This window comes from Theropithecus gelada, chromosome 14, assembly GCF_003255815.1.
Source record: "Theropithecus gelada isolate Dixy chromosome 14, Tgel_1.0, whole genome shotgun sequence".
NCBI lineage: Eukaryota > Metazoa > Chordata > Mammalia > Primates > Cercopithecidae > Theropithecus > Theropithecus gelada.
The window spans coordinates 84,304,881-84,314,088 of record NC_037682.1 but is presented as its reverse complement, the minus strand read 5'-3'; the positions used below and the strand labels follow the sequence as shown (position 1 = coordinate 84,314,088).

The window sequence follows — 9,208 nt, the reverse complement described above, 5'->3', positions numbered from 1 at the left end:
CTAAGCTAACTTAAGGGTTTGTGTTTCTAGAGTCAAGGGTGTTAAGAGGCAGGAACTTCAGGGGATATTTAGAGCAGCAGCCCCACCAGAGAGGTAAAACAATGCTTCTGAGGGCTGAGTATATGTCACACAGGCTGGCGGATGGCTACGATAAAATGAGGTCCCAAGCCCCGGACCAAAAGTAAGTGGTTATAATACTATTATATTTTAAAAGGGTTTTTATGGAAGAATAAAGAACATGCTTATTTGCCGTCCTCTCACAGAATCTTAGATGAAAGTCATACAGTCTACAACTCTACTTCTCCTACTTCAGTTTACTTGGATTCAACATTTCACTACCAGATCAACAAGAATAATTATCTGATAGTTTAAGATTATTTGATTGTGTTAATCAAATACCTTCTGGTTATTTGGTTTTACAAAAAATGGCCCAAAAAAATCAGTTCTGTTCTAGGCAATCATAATATTGATCTCTCCACTAAGTAAACATGACGCAGATTTGTGTAATTTTGCCCTTTAAAGTTCATGTAAAGGTATCAAATCTTTATCATCTGTATTATAAAATCCACATAGAAGCTGGGTGCAGTGGCTCACGCCTGTAATCCCAGCACTTTGGGAGGCCAAGGTGGGTGGATCATGAGGTCAGGAGATCAAGACCATCCTGGCTAACACGGTGAAACCCCGTCTCTACTAAAAAAAATCACAAAATTAGCGGGGCATGGTGGCGGGCACCTGCAGTCCCAGCTACACGGGAGGCAGAGGCAGGAGAATGGCGTGGACCCGGGACGTGGAGCTTGCAGTGAGTCCGGGACTTGGAGCTTGCAGTGAACCCGGGACGTGATGGCAGAGATGCGCCACTGCACTCCGGCCTGGGAGACAGAGCGAGACTCCATCTCAAAAAAAAAATAAAAATAAAAATAAAAAAAAATCCACATAGAGTCTATAGGAGTTGGAGACCCTGCAGGACTATGTGTCATGGCAGCTGGGCTATTAAGTTTGAGCACTCCCGGTCTTTTGGAGGCAGGGGCGATGCAAAGGCTCCTGGCCACCCACGTCCGTTGGGAATCCAGCTTCTCCAGGACTGTGGTCGCCCGTCTGCTGTGGCGTGAAAGCAGCCCCCCGAACTTACCATACACTGGCAGGAGGACCCAGATCTCGAGGACTAAAACTTCTATGAGAAGAACCCAGACTCCCATTGTTACGACAAGGACCCCGTTTTGGACATCTGGAACATGCGAGTTGTCTTCTTCTTTGGCGTCTCCATTGTTCTGGTCCTTGGCAGCACCTTTGTGGTCTATCTGCCTGATTACAGGATGCCAGAGTGGGCCCATGATGGAGCTGAGATGCTTGTGAAATACCAAGAGGCCAATGGCCTTCCCATCATGGAATGCAACTGCTTCCACCCCAGCAAGATCCAGCTGCCAGAGGATGAGAACTGACCAGTTGCTGAGTGGAGCTCAAGAAGTATCACCTTCCCCACCCCTTGCCTGCCATTCTGACCTAATTAAAGGGGCTGAAAGTCTGAAAAAAAAAATCCACAGGAGTCAACGCATACCAATCTGATGTTTTTGAAACTTTGTACTTTGTTGTGTCTGTTTGATTTTGGGATTGATTTTGGAACGACTGTCCTACTATATCTTGTTCTTCCTTCTCCACTGATTCCATTTTAATTTCATTTTCAATTTCCTTTTATAACATGTTCATAATTTATGTGACACACTGTGTCCCCTTGATTCTAGACTAGGGTCACCTGAAAACCACTAACCTATAACTGCAAAAAACAATGTGCATATACTTAACATTACTGAACTGTACATTTAAAAATGGCTAAGATGGTCAATTTTACATGTTTCTTTTTTTAAACAATTCAAAATTTTACATATATATATATATATGCCTTCTCTAGGGATGGTACTTTTAAGGTTTTTTATATAAGGTGCAGAACACCTGAGCTTTACGGCAGAGCCACAATATTTTTGGAATGAGAGTGGGAGGGAGTAGTTATTGACTGCATAATTTCACACAATTACCTCACTTAAACCCAAGGACATGCACAATAATTACAATACATCACCTTTCTGTCCATCATCTGATCGACTGCAAAACTCTAGTCTGTCAAGAAAGCCACTTAACCTAAATAACAAGTCAAAGAGCGAAACCTTCAATTTGAAATCATTTGGGAATTTTGAGTACATTTGGTGTCTAAGGAGGGAAAGATAGGTGAGGATAATTTTTCCTTTTCTTTCCCTTTTTTTTTTTTTTTTTTTTAAACAAAAGCAAGTGTTTAGGTTTCTCATGTAGACCAACAGAAGTAACACATAAGATGGGGACAAATGGACTACAGGTAACTCCCAAAGATGCTCAAAGTGAGCAGAGGACAGAGATGGTTTCATGTCTAACGTTGCTGCTATGGCATCATCGGACATCGCGGCGACATCATCTGACATTTAATGTAGTAAGCATTTCTCCTTTGTAATATATGCAGAGCTCATCAAGATCCTGGTGACACCAGTCCCTTCTGGATAAGAATTTCCACGGGTCTAATCAGTGGTGAACACGCAGGGCAGTCCCTCCAGCCTGACATTCCCTCATGTAAGCCTAATTTAATTGTGGCCAATTCTTATCTGAGTCAGCTCTTCACCCACAGAAGAGAGAAACTCTGAACAGGTTTCACACATGCTGGCCTAGGGCTGTTTCAACTGACATCTTCCATAATTGAGGCAGCTATCTTTTCTCCTCCAGGTAATGTTTCCATATTCTACCAGGGAAAGAATGATAAGCTAGATATGAATGAAAGGCATTATTTGCAAGTGGGGTGTGCCCTCCTAACTCATGGGCAGAATCACTTCTTTATTGACAGCATTTTCTGGAATCCCACTACAGATGATTAAAATTAAAAAGAAAGAAGAAAAACCCTAGGCAATAGATCAGCTTTTTTGCAGAAGGTATAAAATGGATCCTGATAAAAGTGGAACCTGTCAAAAGTCATAAGGCATAATTTCATTAAATTTAAATTTTGTTAAAATTAAAAATGCATTACTCTTACTTTTAAAGATCTACCAAATGGAATGATGTTACACTCCTTTTTTTATTGAGACAGGGTCTCAGTCTTTCACCCAGGCTGGAGTGCAATGGTGCAATCATGGATGGCTGCAGCCTTGACCCCCCAGGCTCAAGGGATCCTCCCACCTCTGCCTCCTGAGTAGCTGGGACCACAGGTGCAAGTCACCACACCTGGCTAATTTTCATGTTTTTAGTAGACACAGGGTTTTGCCATGTTGCCTAGGCTGATCTCAAACTCCTGGGCTCAAGCAATCCACCTGCCTCGGCCTCTGAAAGTGCTGGGATTACAAGGTGAGCCACCGCACCTGGCCTCCCTCTTTAAGTCATTACTCTCCCTTCTTCATGATTTCACTTTAAATGAGAAGACATGGCAAAATGCAAATACTTGAATCCTGGTCAACTACATTGCTTACCAATTCAATTTTCACCCTCAATTTTCTCACCAATTGTAATCTGTTTAAACTGAGGAGTAAATGCAAAAGTTTTTCTCCCTTTTAGCTTTTATTGGGGGGAGGGAGAATCAAGGAAGAACCATGATTAAAGAGATGTTTTAGGTAGAGTATAAATGCTTTGTAGCTCCTGTGTATGAGATATAACTGAGGAGAGTACCAAACATCCTGCCCTTCCTTCAAAAACACCTTGCTACTGTTTTCATGGAGGAAAAAAACATACTTTTAAGGTAAGACGTGTATTTATGAGGCAGAAGTAGAGAGAATGATAATTTGAACATAATTAGAGTTTATAAAAAAAAATTCATGGTTTTTCTAGTTTTTGATCAAGGCTAGAATCTGGAGAATTTTGATTATGTTACGGGACTTACAGCTTTAAATTCTCCACCAAATAAGGGGATTCTGAGAGAAAACACACTTGTATACAGAGAAGAGAAGAAGGCAAGGTGCAGAGAGACAGCTGGAAGGACACTGATGACTTACTACACCTTCCTCTTGGTCCCAGGTCCCAGGGCCAGCTGCAGCGTTACTTGAATCCTTCACTCTCTTATACTAGAATTTCAATGATTCCAGGGTAAGTCAGAGAATTAAATTACTAATATGACTTAAGGAGAATCTGAAACACACAGGAATCACTATTATAATAAATATTTGTAACTTTACAAAGGATCAGACCAATGGTGCTGAAGCCCAAATACCATTAACACGATTCCACATGTGGAATCACAAAGGAGCTGAATGACCTAAGACAGCTGTTTGACCTCTTCATTCCTCCCCAGTCATTTGGGTAGGACTTATAAGTATCTGGCCTTCTGTTCTGCTGATTTTCAGCTTGGTTTCCAGTTTTTATACATAAAAATATGGTGCTTGGGTTCTTAGCATGACCTTGGAGTCATCAATTATCTAAAATTTCTACTTTTTAATGCTGAGATCACTTAAACCGCAATGTTAAGTACACTGGTCCTGCAACTCAATTTAATTCAGCCAACATTTATGAAATACCTAGCAGAGATCAACTTCAAGGAAATTAAGGGAGGGAAAATACTAATATAACATGGCAAATACTATAAAGCAAGGAAACAAAGGGCTATGAGGACACAAAGCGGGGACTAATTGCTGTGTAGGAGCAAGAAAATGGAGGAACTCTATGGAATAGAAGGCAATAAATAGTATCTTACTAAGTGCCTACCAAGTGCCAGATATTGTGATCATGTATGGCTTAAATACATTATTTTATTTTATTCTCACAATGAACTCGGTGGGTATCATTATCTCCATTTTACAGATGGTAAAACTGAGGTTTGAGGGTGCCCAAGGGAGAGAATACAGTCATGGGTTTTTAGTTTCCGTTTCTGATTGGGCCAGTAAAGCCCCTTCTTCAGCCCTCTTTTCTGCTTATCACTAGAGACAGAAACCAAAAACCATGTCTTCAAGCTGCTAAAAGCCTAAAACAAAACAAAACAGAACAACAACAACAACAACAACAACAACAAATTAAGGCAGGTTGGACAAGCTTGGGTAATTAAGGTATTTGGCTTATGTTCCCATTCATATGTGGTAGAGCTATAATTCCAACTTAAGTGTATTTAATTCCAGTGCCTAGGCTCTTACCCACCATGTTATTATGCTCTCATCTGAGGTGGATCACAGAAGACAGAAACAATTCTAATGATTAACTGGAATCTTTTTGGCCCAAAATCCAGAGGGAGCAGAGGAAGTAAAAACACAGATGTGGGAAAGTGCAAGAACTGTCTGAGAAAGAATCAGTGACCCAGTTTAGTTCAACTGAAGGAAGCTCATACACAGGGTGAACAAAGCTTAAGCCCTAAAAGTCAAAATGAAGACCATGAACTTTAATCTTGGGCACTTTAGGAGCCCCCTCCCTGCCTGATTTTCCTTTAATGATCAGGTTAGCACCATGATAGAAGAGCTGCTTCAGGAAAATGATGGCTCTTGGAGCTAACATGTGTAAGATATAATTGAGGGGAGTAGAAAGATAAGAAGCAGAAGGGTTTGATACAGAACCCCAAACTGAAAAAGAAAACATCATGGCCCTTTAGTCAAGTTGATTTATCCCAGCTTTAGTACTTTCTATAGGTATTATTGTTTAATGTATTATTTTTCCACTTATAAATCCCCATGATTACATGCAAAAACAATTTTTTGTCAGCAAATTTTCTAAATGAGTGGGTCTCAAGAATATAGACCAGAAAATTCCATTTAAAAATCAAGAAAATCTGAGTTCCAATTCAGTTTTTCATTTACTTTAGACTACATTGTGTTAGGACATTCACAGAGCCAAAGACAAGAAGGTTAGTACCTCAGTTCTGGAGTATCCAAGTCCATGATGAAGGAAAAGAAGTCAGGACATGGTTTTATAGTCACTTTGTAAGAAAGAAGGTCAGCTGCTTCCAAAACACCCATGACAGACACTTTAATAAGAAGGGGTTTACTGCTAAACTAACACTCCACACCTGCCCTGAGGGGCTATGTTTAGTGCTATTTTACCATTATCTGCATTTCATGTGCTTCTGCCACAAGCATTTATTTTGTTAAACAAACTATAATATATGACCTGCCTGAAGAGAAAATATTTATTCAGATCCGAAAAGGACTTTTAATACCTCAGAGAGGTTTTCATGAAACTCTCATTTGGGGCGGGGGGGGGGGGGGAAAGAAGAAGAAGAAATAAAACATACCTTATATGCACTGCATTTCATTATCTATTCAACCACAGATAATACTTAACTGTGCAACAGCAGTGCTAAATCATGTTAAATTATTCTTGATCTACCACATTTTAAAGATAGGCTGAAACTTACCTCAAACAACCCTCCTAATTATATATTTTATCTGACATGATAAAGTATTTCATTACAGGTTTTATTTTCTTAACATTTAAACAACTGTGTATAGCATTCAATAACATCTGAAAAGCTGTAAATGTATGTTTCTTTCTCTCTCTGTCTCTCTCTTCACACACACACATACACACCCTTTACTCCTGTCAATTTCCCTAACAAGAAATCCCTTCCTTTACTCCATTATCATAATTTGCAAACTAAAGTCAATGGGAACTCATTAAAATACTTCACATTATTCAATATTTGTTGTGTTTATCAGATATTTAAAGCCTTTCCTTCCAAAGTGCTAATATTCTAAAAAATAAAACAATTACACATTTTGAAAGGCATAATAGCAACATTTGAATGAATATTTACCCAAATAAATAATAATGAAGCAATAAAGTACTCCATTTATTTGCATATTTTTGTCCATCACCCAACACAATGCCCTTAGAGTTTATTAAAAACTCAAAATCTATGCAATACAGCTGAAGGAACTACACTCAGAACATGAAGAGCTGAGTTGTACTTCTGTTTACCCTGGGCAAAACACTTAAACTCTCTGACCTTGCTCCTCCTCCCCAACCTCACAGAGCTATTTATAAAATCATGTTCCTGAAAGCATCCTGAAATTTAACGGATAAACTATCTTTCATTGTACCGCTGAGGAAGCCAAGGACAAGACAATGAAAATGTCTTGCTCAGAGTTAAAAGGCAGAGGGCAACAGATAGCTCTGCTGGATTCTCCAACAGGCAGACAAATTGTTAGGACATGAATAAAGCAGAGAGGGGGATAGGGCAGCTTCCATGGATTAATGCCAAATTCTGCAATCATAAAATCTAGAAACACACTCTTTTAATTTCAACATACATGGAGTTCTGTAATATTTCAAAGAGGTCTCAATTTTATTTTGACTTACATAGATGGGCACATCATCATCTTTCGACGTTTAGTGCATCTGAAGGTCTTAAATGGTCTCTAGGAAGGGAATGTTTTTCCTTCAGTTCTGTTTCCACTACATTTCAACTGTTTTTGTGTTTGTCTGTTAGCTTTCTTCTCATGCTAAGTGTTGCAACCTTCACTTTAAAAATGCCAAGTCATTTTAATGTTTGACTTTAAAAGCTTACCTGATTTCTAATGACTGTGAAAAACACGTTCAAATAAAGCTGAAGCGTATTAAGTACAGGTCAAATCTTCCTCTAGTATCACCCAGTGTGCAAGCTTCATTCTTCCCCGACAGTTTCTTACTGCAGAAACTGTCAAGGTTTCTGACTCATTGATTGGTAAGGCAAGCTCCCAATGGCTTGGAAAAAGCTAACAAGCTAGAACTGGAGAGAGGGATTCTTGTTGCTTTTTTGTTTGTTTTTGGTTTTGGGAAATTTTTTGGCACTCAGCAACAGCTTCTCCTTTGCAACCTGTTCAGAACTCCTTGCATGAAGCTCCCAGGCTATCACAAAAGAGCTGGTGCTTGTGCAACCATTAAACTCTGTTTACTGTCTCAGACAAGAAACAAAGAAAGATAGGTGCCCAGCAACAGAAGCGTAGCAGGAAGAATTTAGGTTGGCCCCCAACTTTCAGAAGCTGAGGTTAAAACAAGTTAGCTAACAGGGGCAGTTTTCTTTCAGCAACTCCTTGAACCCTCAGGAAACAGCAGGCTTGAGGTTTTAACAATTTTTATGGATGTATGAATGCGGAAAGGAGAATGACCAGTACCTCCTCAGGAACTGCCTGCCAAGATCTCCTTACTTTTGAGTTCTCCAAGGCTCAGTTTTTGGAAATGTCAGCTCTGGAGAAAATTCAGAAGTCACAGGCCTTTGTGGCAGGTAGGTGACAATGCGGACTCAAGGCACAAGTCTGAAAGCACAAATGCCTGCCTCTATACTGCCCTTCATCTACCCAAAATGAGGAGTGGGGAGACTTTTTGATATCCAATCTGGAATTCCAGTATTTTAATTTGAGCAGGTGCCGAAGAAACACAGAAGCACTTTGAGATTCTAACAGAGACATTTATACCCCAACTCTGTGTATTGCAGTTAAATTTGGAGAACAGTTCAGTTCTCTGTGATGAGCAGCAAGCCTCTGCTTAGTGTTTTCTCCGTGCACGGCACCTTGTTAGCTGGACACGGGATAAACAGTGGCAATGTCATGTTTGCCCTAGAAAACTTGACTCACCACACCACCCTTTACCGTATGAAAAATGCAATTCAAATTTCTCTTCTCATGTCCTGTTTCTTTAAAATGTATTTACAATGCCAATTACAAAGCCAAATGCTTCAAGGCACAATGAGTCAAGGTAAAAATTTTACTCCTCTCAGAAAAACCTGACCTATATCAGAAAGAAATCCAAAAAAAGGTTGCCAATCATTTACAGCACTAATATGTTTTAAAATCTCTGCCATCTGTACAAGACTTTCCAAATTATTCAAGTAATTTTAAAATGTACTACCTAGCTTTGTCTTCACTGCAACTCCTTAAAGTGGGCATTATTCCTCATTTTTACAGATGGGGAAACTGAAGCTCAAAGAGGTTAAGACTTGGGCAAATCAAGCAGCTCATATGGTCCCAGAGCAAGGACTCACAGCACAGGTTTCTGGTTCACAGTGGCCTCCATTACTACAGACACCAAACAAAATTACTTCAGCTATACTTCAAGAGAGAGAAGGCAATCATTAATACTGAAGAGGCTTGTTCCTCTTCAGTAGATTTTAGTTTAAGTTATAATTGGTTTAGTGAAAATTTAATCTTGGGAAATTTCTTTTGAGAACATTTTTGAGCATCCTTTGTGACATGTCAGGCATTTCTGTGCGGCTGCTCCCCTCTGACAGAGGCATAGCATGGCTCAGGGACTA

At 39.7% G+C, this 9,208-nt stretch overlaps 1 pseudogene across 1 annotated transcript; it reads left to right on the top strand.

The window, feature by feature from the left end:
* The first annotated feature begins 975 nt into the window (after window positions 1-975).
* LOC112606734 lies at window positions 976-1,534 on the top strand (annotated as a pseudogene). The gene has a single exon (XR_003115683.1). The product of XR_003115683.1 is annotated as an NADH dehydrogenase [ubiquinone] 1 beta subcomplex subunit 11, mitochondrial pseudogene (transcript).
* The last annotated feature ends 7,674 nt before the right edge of the window (window positions 1,535-9,208 follow it).